The sequence below is a fragment of the Panthera leo genome, chromosome F2 (assembly GCF_018350215.1).
Source record: "Panthera leo isolate Ple1 chromosome F2, P.leo_Ple1_pat1.1, whole genome shotgun sequence".
Classification (NCBI taxonomy): Eukaryota; Metazoa; Chordata; class Mammalia; order Carnivora; family Felidae; genus Panthera; species Panthera leo.
The window spans coordinates 20,812,923-20,838,199 of record NC_056695.1 but is presented as its reverse complement, the minus strand read 5'-3'; the positions used below and the strand labels follow the sequence as shown (position 1 = coordinate 20,838,199).

Genomic DNA, 25,277 nt, shown 5'->3' with positions numbered 1-25,277 from the left:
TAATTCCAAAGACCCTCTAACCCATTTTCTACATTGCAGCCAGAGGGACCTTTTTGAAGCATAAACTTGATAATGTCCTTCTCCTGCAGAAAACATTTCCATGGTCCCGCTCTGCTCCCAGGATAAAAGTCAAGCCGAAGGGACCCCGAGTGTCTTGCCTCCCGTACACCACCCTTGTCTCCTGCCATCACCTGCCGTCGCCTCGTTCCCTCAGCCCAACTGCTGTGTCCAGATATCTTTCTATTTGTGACTCCTCCCTCTGCTTCAGGCTTCCCAGCCTTCACACACACAGGAAAAGCTTTCCTGCTTTTCCTCTTCTGTTGACCAACTTTCTCCTCTTCACCCTATGGATCTCAGCTTGTACATGCCTTCCTTTGGAGGCCTTCCCTGTACCTCCACGTACAGGCTAATCAACCCTTCTCCATGATCTCCCTGAGTATCACATTTCCCATATCACAGTATTTACCACTGCATCGTAACTGCATGTTACAGTTTAGCCTTAAATACCACCCCCACCACACAAACACACACACACACACACACACACACACACACACACACACGTACACATCTTACTCAATAATTGTTTGTGAAACAAATGTCAAGCGATCATATCACAAGTTATTTTTACAAACAATAGTTAAAATATTGACATTTACAAAACATTTACCTTTAAAAAAAAAAGAAAAAAGAGGATTTGAGGTTATCCTGATCGTAACATGGCTCTCCCTTGTTTTCCAGTGTGTTTTCTTGAAAGGAAGGAAAGAAGGACCGCTGCCAGTAGGATGCTGGGTGTTGGGTAAAACGTTCGCATGCCCATGGGAGTGTGTCCCCGGTGGGCATCATCCATCATCTGGGTCATGGCAGAAAAGAGATTGAGAACCTTCCATCTCCTAGCTTCAGGAAAGACCCAGTGAATCCATTACATTCGAAAGAACATTGATTTTTGTACCATCCTCCAGAGAGAAATCTCCAACCCTATCTGGTGTCAAACGACCCTGGAGGTAAGGAAAGTCGTCCTTTTGTTTAACTTTAATAAGCCTGGTTTTTGTGTGTGCTCTCGGCAACAGAGTAAAAGCAGTCCTCTCCCTCCACACAGTGGTTCTTCTGCAGTTCGTGTCCATTTCTGATGCTTCTTAAGTCATCCTGAAGCGTTTCCTCTCTAGGCTGTATGATCCCAGGTCCTCTAGCCCCTCTTTGCCGGTTGCTGAATGACTATTTGGCTTTTGCTGTGAACTCTCTCCACATTCTCTCAATCCCATTGAGCTATGGAGACCAGAGCCAGCCCCAGCTCTGTTACAGCTCAGATCCGTGCAAAGCAGTGTAGCAATTACCTCATGATAGAGACATGCTTTTCATTTGCCACAGTTCTCTGCTTGCATTTTTTTTAATCATCAGAACTGCAGGGTTGTGACAATTCCTCCCGGTCAACTGGCTATCCACTAAAGCTATACTTTCGATTTTCCAGCCAACTGCTTTTGAGCGGTTGGCACCTTGCCTTTGAATATGTTCACTTTTCAGCTCCAAGTGCACAACCCTGAATTTTTCTCTGCTGAACTCCATCCGGTCTATGTCCCATTATTCCAGTTGACCAGCATTGCCTTCTATGACTACTCTAGCCTGCAGGAATCTTTCCCTTTTGTGGTACCTCCGGGTTTGTGTTAGCTGCCTGCTTCCTGTGCGTATTTCCCATTGATCAGTGCATTAGTCAGTTTAGGCTAAATTATGCTGCTGGAAACAAATCACCCCCAAATCTCAGTGGCTTAACACGATACTTTTAGCTTTTCTTTTCCTTATTTGCACTACATTGTCCACTCTGATCATCACACTCATTCCATGGTCCAGGGTAGCAAAAGTTCTACCATCTTGTGACACCGTCATCTCAACGCGATGAGGTTTTCAGGGTTTGCTGGGGCAGAGGCACAAAGCATGGAGGATGGAGAAGTTTTACACGTTCCTTCCATCTAGATGTGACACATGTTGCTTATGCTAACGTTTTTTGGTTAAAGCAAATCGCATGACTGTGACTAATTCCAAGGGGATACGTGCTCTGAAGGAGAGAACTGAAGAGAAATCTTCGTATTCATTCATTGATAAGGTCTCTCACAACCCATGAAATTCTAATTTTCCTAAACACAGTGACCTTGTCTTTTCTTTCTGTGTCATCTGTACATACTTGTAAGAAGACTTCTGGATTTGGGGCTTATTTTTCTCCCACTGAGCATCTCTTACAAAAATAGAAGCATTTTTCTATTCCACGGTCCAGATTATATAGGAAGATATTAGGTCAAAGACCAGATTCCACAAAAAGCTGCCAGCAGAATAATAAGACTGGGTCCTAATATACACTTTTCTCCACTGATAAGGGTGCTGTTCAAAGTAAGATTGTTAGGAAACCAGTGGCATGAACTTGTGACAGACATGTCTCTCAATCTGCCACATCCACTGCTCAGCCAGATACGCTATTATAACTGATTGTATGTTACAAATAGAAGACGTGCAGACCGTCCCCAGTGTTTTAAAATCTAAATAAGACAAAGGCATCTTCTGGAGGAGCTGAGCGCCCCACTTAGCCTCTAGGGAGTTCCGCGACCTTGGGAAAGTCAACCCACCCCAGTAGACTTGGGCTTCAGCAGTATCTGGGAGTAGGGTGGGACTTGACCTGTGATTTGAAGCTCTAGTTGCTTACCTGAGTGCCTTGAAGAGTGTTTCTTAAAAATGGATCCTTAGGCCTCACTTAGACCTTCTAACTCATCTAGGACAGCACCTGGAATCTATTCAGAGTCGAGTAGATAACCTCTAATGATATCTTTAAATGTGGACTGCTTATCCAAAATCTATAAAGAGCTCTCCAAACTCCACACCCGAAAAACAAATAAAGCAGTGAAGAAATGGGCAGAAAGCATGAATAGACACTTCTCTAAAGAAGACATCTGGATGGCCAACAGGCACATGAAAAGATGCTCAACGTCGCTCCTCATCAGGGAAATACAAATCAAAACCACACTCAGATATCACCTCACGCCAGTCAGAGTGGCCAAAATGAGCAAATCAGGAGACTATAGATGCTGGAGAGGATGTGGAGAAACGGGAACCCTCTTGCACTGTTGGTGGGAATGCAAACTGGTGCAGCCACTCTGGAAAACAGTGTGGAGGTTCCTCAGAAATTAAAAATAGACCTACCCTATGACCCAGCAATAGCACTGCTAGGAATTTACCCAAGGGTTGCAGGAGTACTGATGCATAGGGGCACTTGTACCCCAATGTTTATAGCAGCACTCTCAACAACAGCCAAATTATGGAAAGAGCCTAAATGTCCATCAACTGATGAATGGATAAAGAAATTGTGGTTTATATACACAATGAAGTACTACGTGGCAATGAGAAAGAATGAAATATGGCCCTTTGTAGCAACATGGATGGAACTGGAGAGTGTGATGCTAAGTGAAATAAGCCATACAGAGAAAGACAGATACCATATGGTTTCACTCTTATGTGGATCCTGAGAAACTTAACAGAAACCCATAGGGGAGGAGAAGGAAAAAAAAAAAAATAGGTTAGAGTGGGAGAGAGCCAAAGCATAAGAGACTCTTAAAAACTGAAAACAAACTGAGGGCTGATGGGGGGTGGGAGGGAGGGGAGGGTGGGTGATGGGTATTGAGGAGGGCACCTGTTGGGATGAGCACTGGGTGTTGTATGAAAACCAATTTGACAATAGATTTCATATATTTAAAAATAAAATAAAATAAAATAAATGTGGACTACTCCACAGTTCTAGCCTTGACCTTCTCCTCTCAGACTTCTCTCACTTCAGTTGCCATTCATTTTTTTCTTTTCTTTTTTTTTAAAAAAAAAATTTTTTTAACGTTTATTTATTTTTGAGACAGAGAGAGACAGAGCATGAACGGGGGAGGGGCAGAGAGAGAGGGAGACACAGAATCCAAAGCAGGCTCCAGGCTCTGAGCCATCAGCCCAGAGACTGACATGGGGCTCGAACTCACGGACCGTGAGATCGTGACCTGAGCTGAAGTCGGACGCTTAACCAACTGAGCCACCCAGGCGCCCCTATTGCCATTCATTTTAATAGGACTCTATACCTTCAGTTCAAACCTGAGACCACAAAACTGACTTCATCATTTCTTCAGGCCCTAAACCGCTATGTAAATAACCCAGATTTCCCAGAGATGAACCATATAACCATCCATCCAATTAATGAAGCCGGAGAAACCTGGATTCATTTTAGATTCCTCCCTCTCCCCGCCCAGTTAATCCTTCAGTCCTGAGCATCTCTCTCCTTTAAGCCCAGAGTCCCTACCCTAGCTCAGGCCTTCATCCGCTGCCTGGGTTATTACACTGGTCTCTTTCTACATTTCCCTGACTTGGCTCTGATTATCCCTCCACCCTCAATTTATACCCCTTGATTTCAGAGTGATCATTCTTTTTTTTTAAGTTTATTTATTTTGAGAGAAAGCATGGGGGAGGGGCAGTGGGAGAGGGGGAGAGAGAATCTCAAGCAGGCTCCTCGTTGGCCAGCGCAGAGCTGATGTGGGGCTCAGTTCCACAAACCATGAGATACCACCTGAGCAGAAACCGATAGTTGGCCACTTCACTGACTGAGCCACCCAGGTGCTCTCAAGAGTGATCATTCTAAGATGCAGTATCTGTTAAAAAGTCTTCAGTTGTTTTCCCACTGCCACTAGTTTAGAATCTAAATTCCCTTGCTTGGCATTCAGGCTCCTTCAGGATGTTCTCCCGCCATTTCAAGGCCATTGACATTCTTTTCCCTGCTCACAATATACCCTGCAGGGATCTCAGCTACCAGTGGTCCCTGAACTTGGTTGGTTGCTCTCCAATGGAAACATTATTCCTACACCCGCTTTCCGAACATGACCTGTCCACTGCCAGCTTGGGAAAGGCTTCACCGTCTCCTCCTGGACAACTGACAAACTACTGCTATGCTTCCAACATACTCTGCTCATACTTCCGTTATCGCATTTGATTGGGTTGTAATGGCTTCTCTGCACATCCACTCCCCGCACCCTCCTCTCCCCCCCGCCCAGAATGGAAGCTACTAAGGGCCTGGGGCAATGCCTGACACAAAACCACACATATGTGGGGCGCCTGGGTGGCTCAGTTGGTTAAGCGTCTGACTTCGGCTCAGGTCACGATCTCGAGGTCCGTGAGTTCGAGCCCCACGTCGGTCTCTGAGCTGACAGCTCAGAGCCTGGAGCCTGTAGCCTGTAGCCTGTTTCAGATTCTGTGTCTGTTTCTCTGACCCTCCCCTGTTCATGCTCTGTCTCTCTCTGTCTCAAAAAAATAAACATTAAAAAAAAATGTGAAGATTGAATTAAAAAAAAAAAACCACACATATGTGACGGACATATGAATGAACAAATGAATGAATGACCCTGTCAGCTCTGAACATCCTGTAAGTCTATGTATGCTTCAGTACAGAATAGCAAGTATAATATCAAATTCCATGATGAAATTAATACCTGGGCAATGATTTATAGCAAGGTGGGAATGAACAGAGGTTCTGAGCAGATGAGGAAGAAGTAGGGAGTGAATGGCCCAGAGCAGAGAAGGGTAAACTGACAAAATCCTGGGCACACAGCGCAGAAAACCCCAACTCTGCCCACTTAGTGCTGACGTTGTTTGAGGAGACTGAATTAAGTGAAGTGGCTAGAAAATTAAGATCCACTTGATTGGAAGTCAGTGAATACTATGATTTCACACTTGCAGCTGTTTTTCTCTGACCCTCTCCTGAAGTATTGACATGTGCTAAGCCTAAAAAAGCGGAAGCTGTCGTTAGAAAAACTAAAAAATGCACAACTCTAAAAGTAAAGAAATCTGATTGGTTCTTCCCCGGAGGCAAGCTTCATCGACAGGCTCCTTAATGCTCCTGCAATGACCAGGATTCAAATATGTGACTTCTGCGGCCAAAGCCATCATCACCGTAAAAAATGTCTCTCTTTTAATACATTTCTTGTTTAAACAAACCTTAGAGGACTGTTTGGTGCCAGATTCTTAGAACTGGCTGTACAATGCATTTTTTTTTCTTGAATGTTTATGCTGCCTAGCCTGTAGAATTTCACTTAACAAAGAACGTTTAGTGTAAGGTAGTAATGTGGATGAATAGTTTTTTTGTGTGCTTACTAAAAGCGGGGGCTCCAGAGAACAAATCAAAAACCCATTAGGAATAATTCTGATTTACCCAATGATGGATAGAAATCATGCAGGGAAAGGGAGGAAATTATAAAAGATCTTATTCTAAAGATGCAACAGAATCAAATGTAGGCAAAGAACTGTTAAACCAAAACCAGACCAGCCAACAGCTCAGCTATAGGAATGAGACACCACAACCAGCTCTCTGTCTCTCCTTCTGTGTCTCAGTCTCTCTTTCTCTGACACACACACACACACACACACACACACACACTTCACAAGTGGAATCCACTCAGTCAGAACTGTGTCAGAGCAGAGACCCTCTTTTGGCTTGGCACTTAAACTTTACAAGAATTACTGGAATGAAATTTGTAGGCAGCAAACAACAGCAAGCAGTGTTAATATTATCTGCCATGTAATAAGTGTTTCACTTTAAAAGGCATCAGGTATGGGGCACCTGGGTGGCTCAGTCAGTTAAGCATCCAACTTTGGCTCAGTTCATGATCTCACGGTCCGTGAGTTCAAGCCCTGCGTCGGGCTCTGTGCTGACAGCTCAGAGCCTGGAGCCTGCTTCGGATTCTGTGTCTCCCTCTCTCTCTGCCCCTCCCCTGCTCATGCTGTCTCTGTCTCTCTGTCTCTCTCTCTCTCTCTCTCTCTCTCTCTCTCTGTCAAAAATAAATAAACATTAAAAAAAGTTTTAAAGGCAGCAGGTGAGATTTTAACATCTGCTATGGGGTGGTTTTAGACAATCTCTCCTTTCGAACAGCCCCCTACCACCTCTTTTGCTCTGTACCCACCAGAGTGTATATCCACAGCAATGAAGAAGAAACCCAAATCCAAATAGCAAGATCGTGGAAATTCTTTTTGCAGATCAGCTTCAGTCTGCAGCCTCTGCTAGGGGAAGGGAAATGGATTGGGTCAGGTCAACAGGAGGGAAAATCTCCTTTGACCTAAACCTTTTTCACTGTGGTTCCTCACACACAGGGGACTTTGGATGAGGCATGGGGTCCTGTCCTGGGTGTGGCCCTGGCCTCAGAGCCCATCACATAATAGAGGCAGCAGAATATGTGGATTCAGCAGTGGTTGACGTTCCTGCTTTTCCCTTACTTTACTATGAACTTGCAACTTTTTTTTTGGAGATTGTTTATTATGCTAAAATGTAGCCTTTTTGGAAAAGGTTGATGATCACTTTGTGAACTTCGGTTAGGCCAATGATGACAGAATAGAATCTGAGTCGTCTAAAGTGCATCCTTCTAAGGAGATCCCCATGTGCTACCAGCCATTTCCCCTTCCCAATACAGCTGTCCTTTGTCACCCATACTGTTACCATCTTCTCTCTGTCACATAGCCTCACGCCTGCTATGGTAGTCTATTCTGACTGCCTTAACAAAATACCATACACTGGGAGCTTATAAACAACATACATTGATTTCTCACAGTTCTGGATTCTCACAGTTCTGGAGTCTGAGAAGTCCAAAATCAAGGTCCTGGCAAGGTACCTTCCAAGGTACCTTCTGAGGCCTCTCCTCGTGGATTGTCCGTGGTTGTCTTCTCCCTGTGTGCTCACATACCTCTTCTTTGTACTCAAGTTGGATGTGTGTTGCGGTGGGAGTAAAGAGAAAAAGAATGAGAAAAAGAGAAAACTTTCTAGTGTTTCCTCCTCCTTTTATGAGGACACTACTCCTATTGGATAAGGGCCTGACCCTTATGACTTTAATTACCTCCGTAACGGCCCTATCTCCAAATATAGTCACCTCAGGGGTTGGGGCTTCAAAATATGAATTTGAAGAAGACACAATTCAATCTATAGCATCACCCTTGCTTCCTTCCTCCCACCTCGCTTCCTACTTATCTTTGCCTCTAGAGACTAAGTGGCAGTACCAGGAGTAGACGTGGCAGGAAAAGAACTAGGAAAATTGGGCTGAGCAGAGAAAGGCATGTAGAGGCAGGAAGTGGATGAACTGAAGTGAATGGTGCCATCATTCATTTAGTTTTGCAAGCAGAGTGGAGCTTTAAATTTGGACCCTGCTGGTATCAGTTAGCTAGTGCTGAGTAACAAATAGCTCCCAATTTTAATAGTTAAAACAACATTCATTTCTTATCACTCCCATATCTAGAGATTAGCTAGATTTTGCCTGATCCAGGCTGGACTCACTTGGGCCATTCTTTTTAGGTTGCAGCCACCAGGGTGCTCTGCTTCTTGCTGTAGCTCTGCAGAGGGTAGAGCTACTCCACATGTCTCACATCTTCCTCAGACTGGTAGGCCAGCACGGGCATGTTCCTTTCATGGTGGTGGCTGAGGCTCAAAAGCAAAGCAAAAACACACAGTATCTCTCTCTCTCCCTTTTTTTTTTTTTTTTTTTTTTTTTTTGAGAGAGAGAGAGAGAGAGAGAAGGCACAATTGAGCAAGAGGTAGAGAGAGGGAGAGAGAGAGAGAGAGAGAGAATCCCATGAGGGGAAGAGAGAGTAGGGAGAGAGAGACAGAGAGAGAAGTGGGACTTACTTGAAGTAAGGGGGCTCATGTCTTGCCTGAAGCGGGGCTTGTGCTCACCTGAAGCAGGACATGAGCTCATCCAAAGCAGGGCTCATGCTCACGTGAGCCATGAGATCATGATCTGCGCCGCAGTCAGATGCTTAACGACTGAGCCCCCCAGGCGCCCACACAGTGTCTCTTAAATCCTAGACTTGGAATGGCACACTGATGTTACCAGCATTTCTGTTTATGTCACTGGCTAAAGCAGGCCATGTTGTCAAGCCCAAGGTCAACAGTATGGTTGCAGGAATGGGTGAAAGATTCAATATACCGTATCTTCTTCCTCTTTACTTCCCATAGCTGACACATTACATTGGCTTATGTTATCACCCAAATCCCCTGAATATTTACCCTCTCCTCCATCACTGTCCTAGTCTGAGCTGTTATGTTCTACCTGGATACTGCGACAGCCACCTAAATGGCCTCTGCTTAACAGTCTTGGACCTAATTTCAAAATTATTTTTTTCAAATTCACCAATCTGCTCATGTGACTTCCTATGACTGCTCTTGGTTCTGAAGATAAAGACAAAAGTTTCTTTTATCAGGCAGGGCCTGACGTAATCTCACAGCCATCAACCTTTCCATCTCACCTCAGAACCCACTTCCTCTTGCTCTCCGTGTTAGCCCAGTGGCTTTCTTCAGGGCTTTCGTTAAGTACTGGCCTTTCTGTCACTTCAGGGCCTTTAGAATGCTTTTTCTGTGCCTAGAACCCTATTCCCTACCCTTACCCTCTTAGTTCTGATTTATCCTTCAGATCTCAACTTGAACATCCCTTCTTCAGGAAAGCTTTCCAAGGGCGCCTGGGTGGCTCAGTCGGTTAAGCGTCCGACATCAGCTCAGGTCACAATCTCGTGGTTCATGAGTTCGAGCCCCACGTCGGGCTCTGTGCCCACAGCTCAGAGCCTGGAACCTGCTTTGGGTTCTGTTGTCTCCCTCTCTCTCTGCCCCTCCCCCACTCACACTCTGTCTCTCCCTTTCTCTCTCAAAAATAAATAAACATTAAATTTAAAAAAAAAGAAAGAAAGAAAGCCTTCCTTGGTGCCCTAGGCCACATCAGCTTATTGTTTTAGAAAGTCTCATCATTATGTACCTTTACTTCATGACACTTTTTGCATTTTGTCATGAGGCAGGTATTTGTGAGATCATTTAATTAATGTCTCACCTCCCCAACCCCTGGGAGTAAACTCCATTGAGATGGCACCATTTCAATTTTTGGTGCTCATTATATCTCAGTGCCTAGCATGGTGCTTGATACATGGTAGGAGGAGGTCAACGCATTTATGGTAAATGAATGAGTGAACAAGCCAGCCCAAAGAATCAAAGAAACAAAACTAACTCTTTTCATTTTCTTTCTCAAGAACCTGAGGACACTCCCACCCTTTTCATTAAGATTTAACACAGACTTTATATTTCAGAGAAAAATGCAATCCGGGACAAATTACAATTTCACAGAACATTGAAGAAATCTTTAGCCACAGACTCTTTGTCTCTGTATCCCTTCCTAGACTTAATCCAGGTTTAGTTTGACAGAAAAAAAAATATCCCAAGATCTAAGGACATTTTTCTATGTTTTACTTCATGGGCATGTCTGTGACTGTTGAGTAGACCTATTGTAGAACATGAATTCCTCTTAAAAAAACAAACAAACATGATTGATTAATGCTAAATAAAGACAGTATATTCAGATTTTTTTGTTGAAAATTATCTTTACTATTCTCAACTCCAATCAACAACTCTGTATTATTAGTGTGATGGTAGATTGCTGCACTGATGGTCCCAATTAGTGGTCTCCTTTCATCTATGCTCTTTGCAGTGTGACTTTGCAGTTCACCATGAGATGGGGTCGACTTTCCCACCCCTTGAATCTGGGCTGGTTTTCTTATTTACTTTGGCTAATAGAATGCAGTGGAAATGACATTGAGCCAATTATGATAAACATATATACCTCAAGAAGCCTTGCACACTTATGTTCTTATGCTTTTGCTACGCAGTAAGAATGAGCCCAGGTTAACCTCTTGGAGGATGAGGGGCTGTATGGAACAATGTCAAATTGTCACAGCCAAGGCAATTCTAGACCAGCCCCATGCCAACCTCCAAGCAGAGATCAGCCAAGATTGCCTCAGATCACAGAACTGCTCAGCCAATTTACAGATTCCTGGATTAGATAAGTTCTTATTGTTTAAATTTGGCATGGTTTTTACATGCAATGACTAACTGAGACAGTGTATAAAGCAATATTACTAGGCTTCTAGAAGAAATTACTACTACCTCACACCTTTTCCTCCTGCCCCCAAAGCATAGGCCATTCAGAAAGATACATCTGGGGTTAAATCTTCTCTAACACATTTATTAACCTGGTGACTTCAAGTAAGCTCATCAAATAGCTCTAAGCTTCACGTTCCTTAACCTATGAAATAGAGTTTATACTTTTGTGGCAGATAAGGGATCTATTGTCCTTTAATATCTTATGTTCCTTTCTCCATATTTCAGATCCCCAAATTCTTAACTGGGCACATGGCTCCTCCCTAAGTGTGTTCATGTGACTAAGTTCCGGCCAATGAGCTATAAGTGAAATATCATGTAGTTGGAATCTTCCTAAGGAAGCTGGTACATTTCCTTCGCCCCCTTTTCCTTCATCCCTTTTTTCTCTGATGGCGTCACAGCTACTGGCCAAGAGAATGCTCTAGTCGCAAAGGACTTTGTAAAGCAGAACTGTGAAACCAACCCTAGACTGCCTACCTCTGGATTTGTATGCAAGAGAAATAAAATTCTCCCTTGCTTAAGACATTGGTCATTTTAGGTTTTTGTTACTCACAATTGAACCTAATCCTGGCTAATAGAAAGAGTCTTCTTGCTGGTTTGTTGTGAGTCAGGTGATAATATAAGTGCCTGGCATCATGCCTAGTACATAGTAAGTGACAATAAATAAGTGTAGTGTAGCTTTTGTTATTATTTTTATTGGTAGTAATAGTAGAGGCAATACCAATATACCTCCCTGGCCAATATTGAGGTAAAACTGGCAATATTGTTGAAGTCAGGTGAAGTTACGGCTTTAGTTGCAACACCTACATAATAGTAAAGATCTATGACATGTGTTTGTTGATAATTTTATCTTAAAGAGTTTCCTTCCTTTTTAAAATTGTTTTAATGTTTTTTATTTATTTTTGAGAGAGAGACAGAGAGTGGTGGTGGGGGCGGTGGGGGGGGGGGGGGGGGAGAGGAGATACAGAATCCAAAGCAGGCTCCAGGCTCTGAGCTGTCAGCACATGGGGCTCAAACTCAAGAACTGCGAGATCATGACCTGAGCTGATGTTGGATGCTTAAGCGACTGCGCCACCCAGGCGCCCCAGAGTTTCCTTCTTAACTCATTCCTTACTAAAATAACAGTTTTAGCTTTTTGAAATTTAGGAAGCAGATATATATTAGCAATGGTAGTGCAACACTCACTTTGTCAAAATTTTAACTCACTAAATTTAACTCACAAAATTTTAACTCACTGTGTATGGCAACACAGAAAAGGGTTTCGAGCATGTTCTAAAGCATTATGTGCACTTGATAAGCAATATTATATATAAAGCATTATATTTATGAGGCACCTGGGTGGCTCAGTCGGTTAAGCGTCCGACTCTTGATTTCGGCTCAGGTCATGATCTCACAGTTTGTGAGTTCAAGCCCATATTAGGCTGTGCGCTGACAAGCACGGAGTCTGCTTTGGGATTCTCTCTCCCTTTCTCTCTCCCCCACTCACTATCTCTCTCTCTCAAAATAAATAAATAAACATTAAAAATAAATAAATCATTATATTTATTAAAATAATATAGCTTATTACAAAATTATATCTCAGCTTTAAAATATTGAAAAACTTTACTTTAGATCTTGGAAGAAGAAATGCTTTTTTAGAAAACTATTACCATTGTAACTCTGCCATTAGTTCCTTTGGTATCCCCTACTGTGAAGGTCGTTATTTTGAGACTTGGAAAGTCAGCAAAAAGGCATGCAGAACCTCCCCCAGTACTGAATCAATTTTTTAAGACAAATTTTCCTCAGAAATATGGTGAAACACAGAGAAGTCATTCATAATGAGTTCCTCAAGCAAAAATTCTTTTTAATTATTCTGACATTGGAAAAAGAACTCACAGAGAAATACTGTTCATAGTGGATTCCGTATAGCATTTGATAGTTGTGTGTCATTACCAAAGTAACCAGCAGGTCCCGATTCAGCTGGAATGGGGCTTTTCCCATTAAGGTGCCTTTTAAAATTAATCAATTACAGAAACCTATCGTGAAGACTTTTTCCTAAGTAAGATTTCCTATGGAAACCAATAGAGATTTTTTTTTAATGCTTCTAAGGGAAAGTTGGTTTAGAAAATTGTAGGAAAGCCTGAACGAATTAGACAGTAAAGTCAAGAAAACGTTTCAAGGTATAAGTAGACTTGAGATGTCTTAGGAAAGGATGCCAGTCTGACTTGCAAAAAGCCAAAGTACATGAGGAGTGCAGGTTGAGGCAGGAGTTGGAACAGCCTATGGACAAGTTCCCCATCAGTGGTGGCCAGGAGGGTACCAGCTAGAAACAGTAGAATGTAAGACTGGGGATGCAGATCGTGACTTTGTGGAGAGCATGGTATTGGATGTTGTATCTAATTCATTAGTAGTTGGTAATTACTAAAGGGTTTTTAACAGAAAGATAAAAAGGTATCGATGCTAAGTTCACTGGGTGAATTCTACCAACTGTTTACAGAAAAGTTAATACCAACTATTCATGAATTCTTCCAAAAATTTGTGAGTGAAAGAGCACTTCTCAAGTCATTCCATAAGGCCAGTATTACACTAATGCCAAAACCAGGCAAAAGTATCACAAGAAAAGAAAATTATCGACCAATATCCCTTATGATTACAAATGCAAAAATCTTTAACAGAGAATGGGGAAATCAAATCTAGCATCACATAAAAGGATTATTCTCCACAACCAAGAGGGATTTATCCCAGGAATGCAAGGTTGGTTGAACATTAAAAAATCAAGTAATGTTGGGGTGCCTGGGTGGCTCAGTCAGTTAAGTGTCGACTCTTGGTCTTGGCTCAGGTCATGATCTCAAGGTTTGTGAGTTTGAGCCCCACGTTGGACTCTGTGCTGACAGTGTAGAGGCTGCTTGGGATTCTCTCTCTTTCCTCCTCTCTCTGCCCCTCCCTGCCTGTCTCTATAAATAAATAAAGAAAGAAACTTAAAAAACATCAAGTGATGTTGCCATGTCTATAGGATACGAAACAATAACAACAGCAGCATAACTATCTCAATAAATGCATAATAAGCACTTGCAAAAACCAACCCTCATGATTAAAAAAAAAACAACAGTAAACTGGGGAGAGCAGCTAACTTCTTCAACCTGATAAAAGCCATTTAGAAAAAACCATGGCTAATATTACACTTAACGGTAAAAGACTGGATGCTTTCCCCCTAAGATAAGGAAGAAGGCGAGGCTGTCTGCACTCACCAATTCTATTCAACATTGTACTAAATGTTCTAGCCAGGGAAGTTAGGCAAGATAAAGAAATAAAAGGCATGCCAATTGAAAACTATTTCTGAGGGGCGCCTCGGTGGTTCAGTCAGTTAAGCATCCGACTTCAGCTCAGGTCACGATCTCGCGGTCCATGAGTTCGAGCCCCACATCGGGCTCTGGGCTGATGGCTCAGAGCCTGGAGCCTGCTTCCGATTCTGTGTCTCCCTCTCTCTCTGCCCCTCCCCCGTTCATGCTCTGTCTCTCTCTGTCTCAAAAATAAAATAAACATTAAAAAAAAATTATAAAAAAAAAAAACTATTTCTGATTGCAAGTGACATGATCTTGTATGCTGGAAATACTAAGAAATACACACACACACACACAGAACAATCCCATTAAAACTAATAAACAAGTTCAGTAAGACTGTAGGATATAGGATTAATGTGCAAAATCAATTATATTTTTATACAATGAACAATCCAAATATGAAATTAAGAAAGCAATTCCACTTATGAAAGCATCAAAATTAATCACTTAGGAATAAATGTAAAAGAGAAGTGCAAAACATATACTCTGAAAACCACAACCATTGTTGAATGACGTTAAAGATGATCTAAATAAATGGAAAGCCATCCTATGTTCATGGATCAGAAGACAATATTGTTGAGGTGCCTGGGTGGCTCGGTTGGTTGAGCATCCGACTTCAGCTCAGGTCATGATCTCATGGTTCATGGGTTTGAGCCCCACATTGGGCTCTGTGCTGACAGCTCAAAGTCTGGAGCCTGCTTCGGATTCTGTGTCTCCCTCTCTCTGCTCCTCCCCTGCTTGCAGTCTGTTTCCATCTCTCAAAAGGAAATAAACATTAAAAAAAAGAAGAAGACAATATTGTTAAGATGGCAATATTTACCAAATTAACCTACAAAAATCATTGTAATACTTACCAGAATCCCAACTGTTATTTTTGTAGAAATTAACAAACTGATCCTAAAATTGGTATGAAAACTCAAAAGGAGCTAGAATAGCCAAAACAATCTTGAAAAAGAACAAAGTTGAAGGGCTCACATTTTCCAATTTTAAACTTACTACAAAACTCAAATAATTAAGACTCTGTGGTTGTGCCATAAGGACACACACACACACACACACACACACACACACACGCACGTAAAATAGAATTGAGAATCCAGCATAAACCCTCACATTTATGGTCAGTTGTTTTTTGACAAGGTTGTGAGAACAATAAACAGAATAATCATTTCAACAAATAGTACCGGGACAACTGGATAGCTACATGCAAAAGAATGAAATTGGACCTCTACCTTATACCATATATAAAAATTAACTAAAAATGATCAAAGACTTCAATGTGAGAGCTAAAATGATAAGCTCTTAGAAGAAAATATAGGGTAAATCTTATCTTGGATTTGGCAATAATTTCTTGGATATGACACCAAAAGCACAAGCAATCAAAGGAAAAAAAACAGGTAAATTGGACTTCCTCAATTAAAAACTTTCGTTCATTAGAGAACACCATCAGGAAAGTGAGTAGACAAGCCACAGAATAGAAGGTATATGCAGTTCATATATGTGACAAGAGACTTGTATCTAGAATACATAATATTCTAGTCAATAACAACAAATAATCCAATTAAAAAATAGGCAAAGGATCTGGATGGACACACCTCCAAAGAAGATATACAGATGGTCCATAAGCACGTGAAAATAAATGCTCAACATCACTAGGCATAAGGGAAATGCAAATCAAAGCCACAAGAGATGTCTCTGTACACCAACTAGTTTGGCTATAATAGAAAGGACAAATAAAAACAAGTGTTGGCAACATGTGCAGAAATTGGAACCCCACATACTGCTGGTAGGAATGTAAAATAGTGCAGCCATTTTGAAAACCAGTGCGGCAATTCCTCAGAAAATTAAACAGAAGAGTTACCTTATGTTCTAGCAATTCCACTCCTGAGTGTATACCCAAGAGAAATGAAAATATATGCCCATGCAAAAACTTGTAAAAGAATGTGCATAGAGTAATACTCATAATGGACAAAAAGTAGAAACAATTCAAATGTTCATCAACTGATAAATGGATAAACAAAATGTGGTCTATCTATGTTCTACAATGTGGATGACCCTAAAGAACGCTCTGGTAGGGGAAAGAAGCCAGTCACAACAGACCACATAGTGTCTGACTCCATTTATATGAAAAGCCCAGAATAAGAAGCCTAGACTCCATTTATATGAAAAGCTCAGAATCTATAAGACAGGAAGCAGATTAGTGGTTGCCTAGTGCTGGATGGAGAGATGGGAGGATTAGGAGGTGATATTGAGGGGGCGCGGCTTCTCTCTGGGAGAATAGTAGCTGTCTAAAATTGATTGTGGTGATGATTGCGCCACTCTGTGGACATACTAAAAACCATTGAATTGTTTTAAAAAATCAGCTCTGTGTTTAAGGGAGATCACTCTGATGGGAGTAGAGAGAAACAAAAAGCACAGAGCCCACTCTTCCAAGCGCCCACTCTTCTAGACTCTTAGAACACAGCTCATCTTCCAGTCTTCTCCCTCTTCACTCTCTGTGCCTTTCCCTTAAAATACAGTGACAGCACACTTGGTCTCAAATCTATGCTTGATAAACTGACAAATACACTACAGGGTGGGGCTTAGGAAAAGGCGATTAGAAAAAGATCATCAAACTCTTTGATGATCATTATTATTTAAGCAAGCAAGGGAAAAGGCCCCCTTCTCAACTGTTTCCTTAAAGGTGAAGAAATTAAACTTAGATTCCGGGCAAAAGGCATTTGGCCAATATAGAGCCTCAGATTAAATGGTGAATAAATTTCTGCTTTAGGCCTGGCACATAGCAGTCCTCAATAAGGTTTTTAGAAATAAGTTAAATAAAGGAAATTTAAGAATAAAAATAGACTTTATGATAAGTGTTATATAAACATGGCCAAGAAAGACATTGTGAGATGAGAAAATAACACATAATCTTAAACTAGTGCTGGAGAAAAAATTAAGAACGAAGAGAAAGGAATATTCAGTCATTTAACAAGATAGCAAGCCTCCGAGTTGTCTCTTGAGTTCTTTCCATCCTATTCAGAGAAAACAATTAGAAAGAAAAAGAAGTAATAAGTTGTAAAGTTATATAAAAGAGTAAGCATATTGCACCTTCAGAATACAAACAAGACAAAAACCAATTATATGTAATCCATCACATCAACAATTTGAAGAAGGAAAATCATATCATATTGGTAGATGGAGAAAAAGCATTGGACCAAGTCCAGTACCTATTCATGACAAAAGTTCTAAGCAAACTAGGCATAGAGGGAAATTTCCTCGACCTGAGCAAGTATAAAAAAGGCAATTATACAAACCAGACACCAAAGACTTGTATGGATGCAGAGAGGAAAAATAAGTGGTTTCTTACGCAAGAATTTACCAAGGCATAAAGTACAATGGAGGCAAAAGAGATTAAGGAAAAAGAATAAGGAAGTCAAAGAAAACAAAGGAAAATAAGAAAGTAAAACAAAAATAAGGATCTGTCTTCAATATCCAAAATGGAAAATAACAGGCAGTCATCAGAAACACCACCCTGGAACAGGCATGTTCTCCCCAACCAGTTCTAGCCAGAGAGATCTGGTTTCCTACATCTAGAGACCTCCTGTTCTTTGTCCTAGGGAATAATTAGGAAATGGAGAAGAAATAAGCCCAAGATTCGGGGATTACTAACTGCCATCTCACAAGAATGATGATTAAAATATTGTGATTAAGAATCCAGGACCTTTAGCCCCTTTGAGTGCTGATTACAAAGTGATTAGTAGGGATTACTGTGAGATTAACAATGTTTGCAAGGAAGATGATTTGATTCATTCCAGGCGTTAGGGACAGAGGTGGCAGATGGTTTAGTTATACCAAGAGAAACTGTAAAACACACAGTAAAAGACAGTTGGATTCTTATTCTCTTTCATTTGAAGAAGAAAAAATAGCTCTTGATGGGCGAGGACATGTTGTTTAAAGTTATATAAGGCTGATGTCATACCTTTTCAATGTATCAAGAGTGCAAAAATGATGTGATTAGTTTCTGTCTGGGAGGAATGGGGAGATCTAGATAATGACAACATTAAGGCTAGGGTGCCCGCTTTGTCCTTTCTGTATTAATTAAAAGCCCTTTGATGAGAATTTATGATGTGAACTAACTCGCTTGATTTACTATTTAGACAGGTGTGGAAGGAAATAGAGTAGTTTAGATGTTTAAACTAGTACTTGCATATGCAGATGACATGTTAATGATTTTATCAACTGATGAGTCTGTAAAAGCCATCCCTTGAATTTTTGAAACATATGCTTAAAGCAGCTGGTTCTAAAATAAGTTTAAGAGCAACTATTTGCTTGATGGGGCTGACAAATAGGAACAGGTGATTGTCTTAGAAGAGGCTGGTGTTTAAAAATGAACCAATTGGGAGTTTAGGAGCATTTGGGGAGAGTCAAAACAATGAAAAATCAAACAGAAAATAGATGTAGCAGATAAATTAGTGTCTCTCTAGCAGAGTTGGAAGTTATTTTATTGTACTGAATGTGTTGTTAATCAAAAAAATTTCTCATTGCCTTGAGCCATATGGAAGTGATTTGCCATGTTTTTCTTGCTGTCCATTTGCAGTGTTATGTTTGAGGGAGCTGGCAAAGTGCCTTTTAAAAAAATACTATCCTTACAAAGGTACCTTAATGAGCTGATTGAAGACAAGATTCTTTGCACAGCAGCCATGAGTGAAGCGGTCATCTTAACTTTAAGAAGAGTCTATATAAAAAGGAACTTGACGAAAAAACTCTTTTTAAAACATTTCTGTTATTCTGAGACTTACCCAGGAAGCATGTACACTGAATACACTGTTTAGAATTATCTATAGAAGAGCCTTTCCAGTGTATAGGTTTGTAAGCATTATTTTATAGTCTTTTGAAAACCTTTAATATGATGAAGAGTCTTACTGATTTAGAAGTACTAAAAGGTCACTGAATATTCTCTGGAGGCAAAATGATATCAGGGAAAGAGTCAAGAAGTGAGAGCCAAGAGGGTCCCCTGGGTGGCTCAGTCGGTTGAGCGTCCGACTTTGGCTCAGGCCATGATCTTGCGGTTTGTGAGTTCGAGCCCCGCGTCGGGCTCTGTACTGACAGCTCAGAGCCTGGAGCCTGTTTCGGATTCTGTGTCTCCCTCTCTCTCTCTGCCCCTCCCCCACTTCATGCTCTTTCTCTCTGTGTCAAAAATAAATAAACATTAAAAAAGAAAAAAGTAGTGAGAGTCAAGAGATCTGACCAGGACCAAGTTGACCACTGTTTTATCATGTATTCTTTCCCTACCTTGTTTTCATCACCTGAAAGGAAAAAAAAAAAAAGTAGTAATAGCTGGGGCACCTGCATGGCTCAGTTGGTTGAGCGTCCAACTTTGGCTCAGGTCATGATCTCACAGTTCTTGAGTTCAAGCCCCAAGTCAGGCTCTGTGCTGACAGCGTGGAGTCTGGATCCTGCTTCAGATTCTGTGCCTCCCTCTCTCTCTGCCCCTCCCCCACTAGCACCGTCTCTGTCTCTCAAAAATGAATAAACGTTAAAAAAAATTATTTTAAAAATTAGTAATAGCTAACGTTGACAAAATTTACTATCCATCAGGGACTGTTAAAATAATTTTTAGGAGAGTTAAGCACCTGACCTCAGCTGAGGTCATGATCTCACAGATCATGGGTTTGAATCCCACATCGGGCTCTGTGCTGACAGGTCAGACAGGTTCCAGGGAACCTTCTTCAGATTCTATGTCTCCCTGTCTCTCTCTGCCGCTCCCCAGCTCATTCTCTGTCTCTGTCTTTCTTTCTCTTTCTCAGAAATAAATAAATTAAAAAAAATAGTTTTGATAACTTATTTCCTCTCCCCACAACAACCTGTGGTAGTTTCTGTTATCATCTCCGTCTTACAGGAAACTGCATGGAGATCAAAGAATATATCAGAACTCCCATGAGAATGTATTATGAAAACATAAGGTTTTTATTTATTTATTTATTTATTTATTTATTTATTTATTTATTTATTTTTTGGTCATGATGATAATATGTAATCTCAACTACAGCAGAGTAGTTTGGGTGTACTCAGACTAAGAACGGAGGAGACAGATTAAAACTTCCTTCATGATTAAAAAGAAAGCTTAGGGGCGCCTGGGTGGCTCAGTCGGTTAAGCAGCCAACTTCAGCTCAGGTCATGATCTCGCAGTCTGTGAGTTCGAGCCCCGTTGTCAGGCTCTGTGCTGACAGCTCAGAGCCTGGAGCCTGTTTCAGATTCTGTGTCTCCCTCTCTCTGCCCCTCCCCCGTTCATGCTCTGTCTCTCTCTGTCTCAAAAATAAATAAACGTTAAAAAAAAAAAATTAAAAAAAAAAAAGAAAGCTTAGCAAACTAGGCATAGAAGAATGAGTTCTTAATTTGATAAAAACATCTATAAAAAATGCAACAAATATTATACTCAGTGGTGAAATATTAGAAGTTTTCTTCTCTGAGGGGCACCTGAATGGTTCTGTTGGTTAAGTGTCCAACTCTTAATTTTGGCTCAGGTCGTGATCTCACAGTCATGAGATTGAGCCCTGTGTCAGGCTCTAAACCGAGAGTGGGGCCTGGTTAAGATTCTCTCTCTCCCTCTCTCTCTGCCCTTCCCCTGCTTGTGCTCTCTCTCACACACACAAAAGTAATTAATTAATTAACAATTCAAAATCTTTAAAAAAATAAAAGTTTTCTCCCCTGAAATACAGAACAAGACACTCATTACCACTATTTTTATCAACATTAATGTACAGTTCTTAGCCAATGCAGCAAGGTAAGAAAAAGAAATAAAAGTTCTAAGAATGGCAAAGGAAGAAATAGAAAACTCATTATCCTCTGATGACATGAATGTGGAAAATATGGAGGAATCCGCAGTGAATGTGAGGTCACTTGACACAAGGTTGATATAAAAGAATCAATTTAGGGGGCACCTGGGTGGCTTAGTCAGTTAGGCATCTGGCTTCAGCTCAGGTCATGCTCTCACGGTTTGTGAGTTTGAGCCCCACATTTAAAAATTTTTTTTTTATTTTTAAATTTTTTTTTAAATTTTTAAATTAAAAAAAAATTTTTAATTTAAATTTTCAAAAAAAAATTTTTTTTAATCAATTTGGGGGTACTTGGCTGGCTCAGTCAAAAGAACATGTGACTCTTGATCTTGGGGTTATGAGTTTGAGCCCCATATTGAGTGTAGAGATTTCCAAAAATAAATACATAAACTTAAAAAAAAAAACCCAATGCTATCTCTATAAAACAACAACAAACAATTATAAAATAAAACATTTTTAATAATACTTAGAAATAACAAATGCTGGTAAGAATGTAAAAGGGGACCCTTGTGCACGGTTGTAGGAATGCAAACTGGTGCAGCCACTGTGGAAAACAGTACAGAGGTGCCTCAAAGAATTACAAATAGAACTACAATTTGATCCAGCAATTTCACTTCTGGGTATTTATCTGAAGAAAACAAAAACACCAATTGGAAAAAATATCTGCACACTCATGTTCATTGCAGCATTATTTATAGTAGCCAAGACATGAAAACAAGCTAAATGGTCATCGATGGACAAATGGATAAAAAAATGTGTATCTATATATTCCAATGGAATATTATTTAGCCATAATAATGAAGAAAATCTTGCCATTGGCAAAAATATGGATGGATCTTGAGGGCATTATGCTAAGTGAAGTAAGAGACAGAGAAAGATAAATACCATCTGATCTCACTTATATATGGAATCTACAAAACAAAAAAAAACAAAAAAGAAAACCCAAGCTCATGGATATATAAAACAGATTGGTAGTTCAGTTATTCATTTGACATTTTTTTAAGCATCTACTATGTACCAAGCACTTTATTCAAAGTTTGTGATATGTTTGTTTAAAAATGAACCCTGTCAGGGCACCTGGTTGGCTCCCTCAGTTAAGTGTCTGACTTTTGATTTAGGCTCAGGTCGTGATCTTACAGTTTATGGATCCAGCCCCATGTTGGGCTCTGCACTGATAGCTTGGGATTCTCTCTCCCTCCTTTTGCCCCCCTTTCTCTCTCATTCTCTAAACAAACAAACAAACACACATTTAAAAAGATGATCCCTGTCTTCATGGAGCTACATTCCAGTGGGACAAAAGATAAGCAATGAACCTAATAAATACATCAATTTTGCAACATGTAGGGGAAGATAAGTGCTATGGGAAAAATAGCACAGCAAAGTAATTTGGAAATAAGAGGATGGAGTAACAGGTTGTAATCTTAAATACAAGAGCTGAGAAATTTCCATTGAGGAGTTGCAGAGCCAAGACTTTGTCTCAGGAAACAGTGTTCCAAAAGGGGAGGGTGGCTGTGAAAAAGTCCCAAGACAAAGGGAATGTCCGGCACGTTCTAGAAGGGGAGAAGAGGCAGGGAACCTGGCCAAAAGCAAGCAAGAGAAATTAGCAAGAGAAGAAGGAGATGCAGAGAAAGAGGGTCTGGATCATACTGTGCCTAAAGAGTGACTCTTTTGAGTTTTGCTAGAACAAACCCATTTCTTTTTTTGGTGTGTGTGTGATTTTTTTTTAACTTTATTTTTTATTTTTTAAAATTTACATCCAAATTAGTTAGCATATAGTGAAGCAATGATTTCAGGAGTAGATTACTTAGTGCCCCTTACCCATTTAGCCCATTTCCCCCCCCACAACCCCTCCTGTAACCCTTTGTTCCCCATATTTATGAGTCTCTTCTGTTTGAACAAACCCATTTCTGTACCTCAGAGAGCACACACGCAGAAAAGAATTGGGCGGTACATTTCTACCTTTTAAAAATATCCATATTCCAGGTCTCAGAGCCATTGGAGTGAACTGCCTTTGCACAACTTCAGGTTTGGTAAATAAAGAATCCAGATTCTTCCTATAAGCATAGTTAGCCAGAAGCAAAATACTTTTAGCCGTGGGTTGAAATCTCTCCAGGGAGAAATCAAAGTTTTTTGCCTTTCGAAAATTGCCAGTGACCCGAGGCAAAAGAGTTTAGAACTTGCTTTCATCGATACCTGTGATACAGTAACACACCTTCCCACCTGCCCCCAGCCCTTCCTATCAAAAGGCTCATGTTAACAAGAAGAGTACAAATCGAAGCCCAAATTCTTCGTTTTTTTTTGTTTTGTTTTTAATATATGAAATTTATTGTCAAATTGTTTTCCATACAACACCCAGTGCTCATCCCAAAAGATGCCCTCTTCAATACCGATCACCCACCCTCCCCTCCCTCCCACCCCCCATCAGCCCTCAGTTTGTTCTCAGCTTTTAAGAGTCTCTTATGTTTGGCTCTCTCCCACTCTAACCTCTTTTTTTTTTTTTTCCTTCCCCTCCCCCATGGGTTTCTGTTAAGTTTCTCAGGATCCACATAAGAGTGAAACCATATGGTATCTTTCTCTGTATGACTTATTTCACTTAGCATCACACTGTCCAGTTCCATCCATGTTGCTACAAAGGGCCATATTTCATTCTTTCTCATTGCCACGTAGTACTCCATTGTGTATATAAACCACAATTTCTTTATCCATTCATCAGTTGATGGACATTTAGGCTCTTTCCATAATTTGGCTATTGTTGAGAGTGCTGCTATAAACATTGGGGTACAAGTGCCCCTATGCATCAGTACTCCTGTATCCCTTGGGTAAATTCCCAGCAGTGCTACTGCTGGGTCATAGGGTAGATCTATTTTTAATTTTGTGAGGAACCTCCACACTGTTTTCCAGAGCGGCTGCACCAATTTGCATTCCCACCAACAGTTCAAGAGGGTTCCCATTTCTCCACATCCTCTCCAGCATCTTTAGTCTCCTGATTTGTTCATCTTGGCCACTCTGACTGGCATGAGGTGGTATCTCAGTGTGGTTTTGATTTGTATTTCCCTGATGAGGAGCGATTTTGAGCATCTTTTCATGTGCCTGTTGGCCATCCAGATGTCTTCTTTAGAGAAGTGTCTATTCATGTTTTCTGCCCATTTCTTCACTGGATTATTTGTTTTTGGGGGGTGGAGTTTGGTGAGCTCTTTATAGATTTTGGATACTAGCCCTTTGTCTGATATGTCATTTGCAAATATCTTTTCCCATTCTGTTGGTTGCCTTTTAGTTTTGTTGGTTGTTTCCTTTGCTCTGCAGAAGCTTTTTATCTTCATGAGGTCCCAATAGTTCATTTTTGCTTTTAATTCCCTTGCCTTTGGGGATGTGTCAAGTACGAAATTGCTATGGAAGCCCAAATTCTTTGAAGCAGACACTCACCTTATCAAGAACTCATCTGTGATGTCAACGTCTCTAAGACCTAAAAACCAAACAGCCGCGTTCGAGGCCAAATAGGATTTTGCCAAGTCTCATTTTCCTCTCTGAATCTTCCAGCTGCTGTAAAGAACATTACTGCCCATTGAGCACTCACCTCCGATGACACAAAGCAACAACAAAGGACATCTACAACTGCACTCTGCATTTGAAGACAGAGAGACATGATAGAGATGTGTTTTTCAAATTGGGTTCACCTAACATCCTGAAGTCAGTGTGACAAAAAGAGCCTCTCATTGCCTTCTCCGAGACCATAATGTGTAGCAAACATTAATGTATTGATGTATATGAAATGTGGTAGAAACACTCTAAGAAATTCAGGTTAGATGCCAAACCTATAGTCAGGCACACAGAGGAAAGGACTTTAACTGCACCATCAGCCATGAACTCAAGGCTGGAAATCACTCTTCATTCTGCATCTGCTTTGGGATAGAAGTAAACCATTCCTATGGGAAGGATTTTGTGCACATCCCATAATGCCACTCCCACATCTGATTTTGAAATAAAAAATGACATGTGAGTTATCTGTGTTCTAACTACCGTGTTTCATTGATTGAAAATCATATATTTTCCCTTTTTTATATCTCTAAAATTGGAATATAGCTTATAGTTGGTGGCATCTTACAATTATAATTGTCAGCGTTTTAAATTTTTTAGTGGTACATAAAATAATAATGCATTTTACAATTAATCCTGCCCTAG

General features: G+C 40.7%; 1 long non-coding RNA gene across 1 annotated transcript in view; it reads left to right on the top strand.

The window, feature by feature from the left end:
* LOC122211109 overlaps positions 1-25,099 on the top strand; it is a 28,230-nt gene extending 3,131 nt beyond the window's left edge. Inside the window, exons 2-3 of the long non-coding RNA XR_006198501.1 lie at positions 742-1,004; positions 24,636-25,099. This is a non-coding gene — a long non-coding RNA (uncharacterized LOC122211109). The remainder of the gene's footprint in view (positions 1-741; positions 1,005-24,635) is intronic.
* The last annotated feature ends 178 nt before the right edge of the window (positions 25,100-25,277 follow it).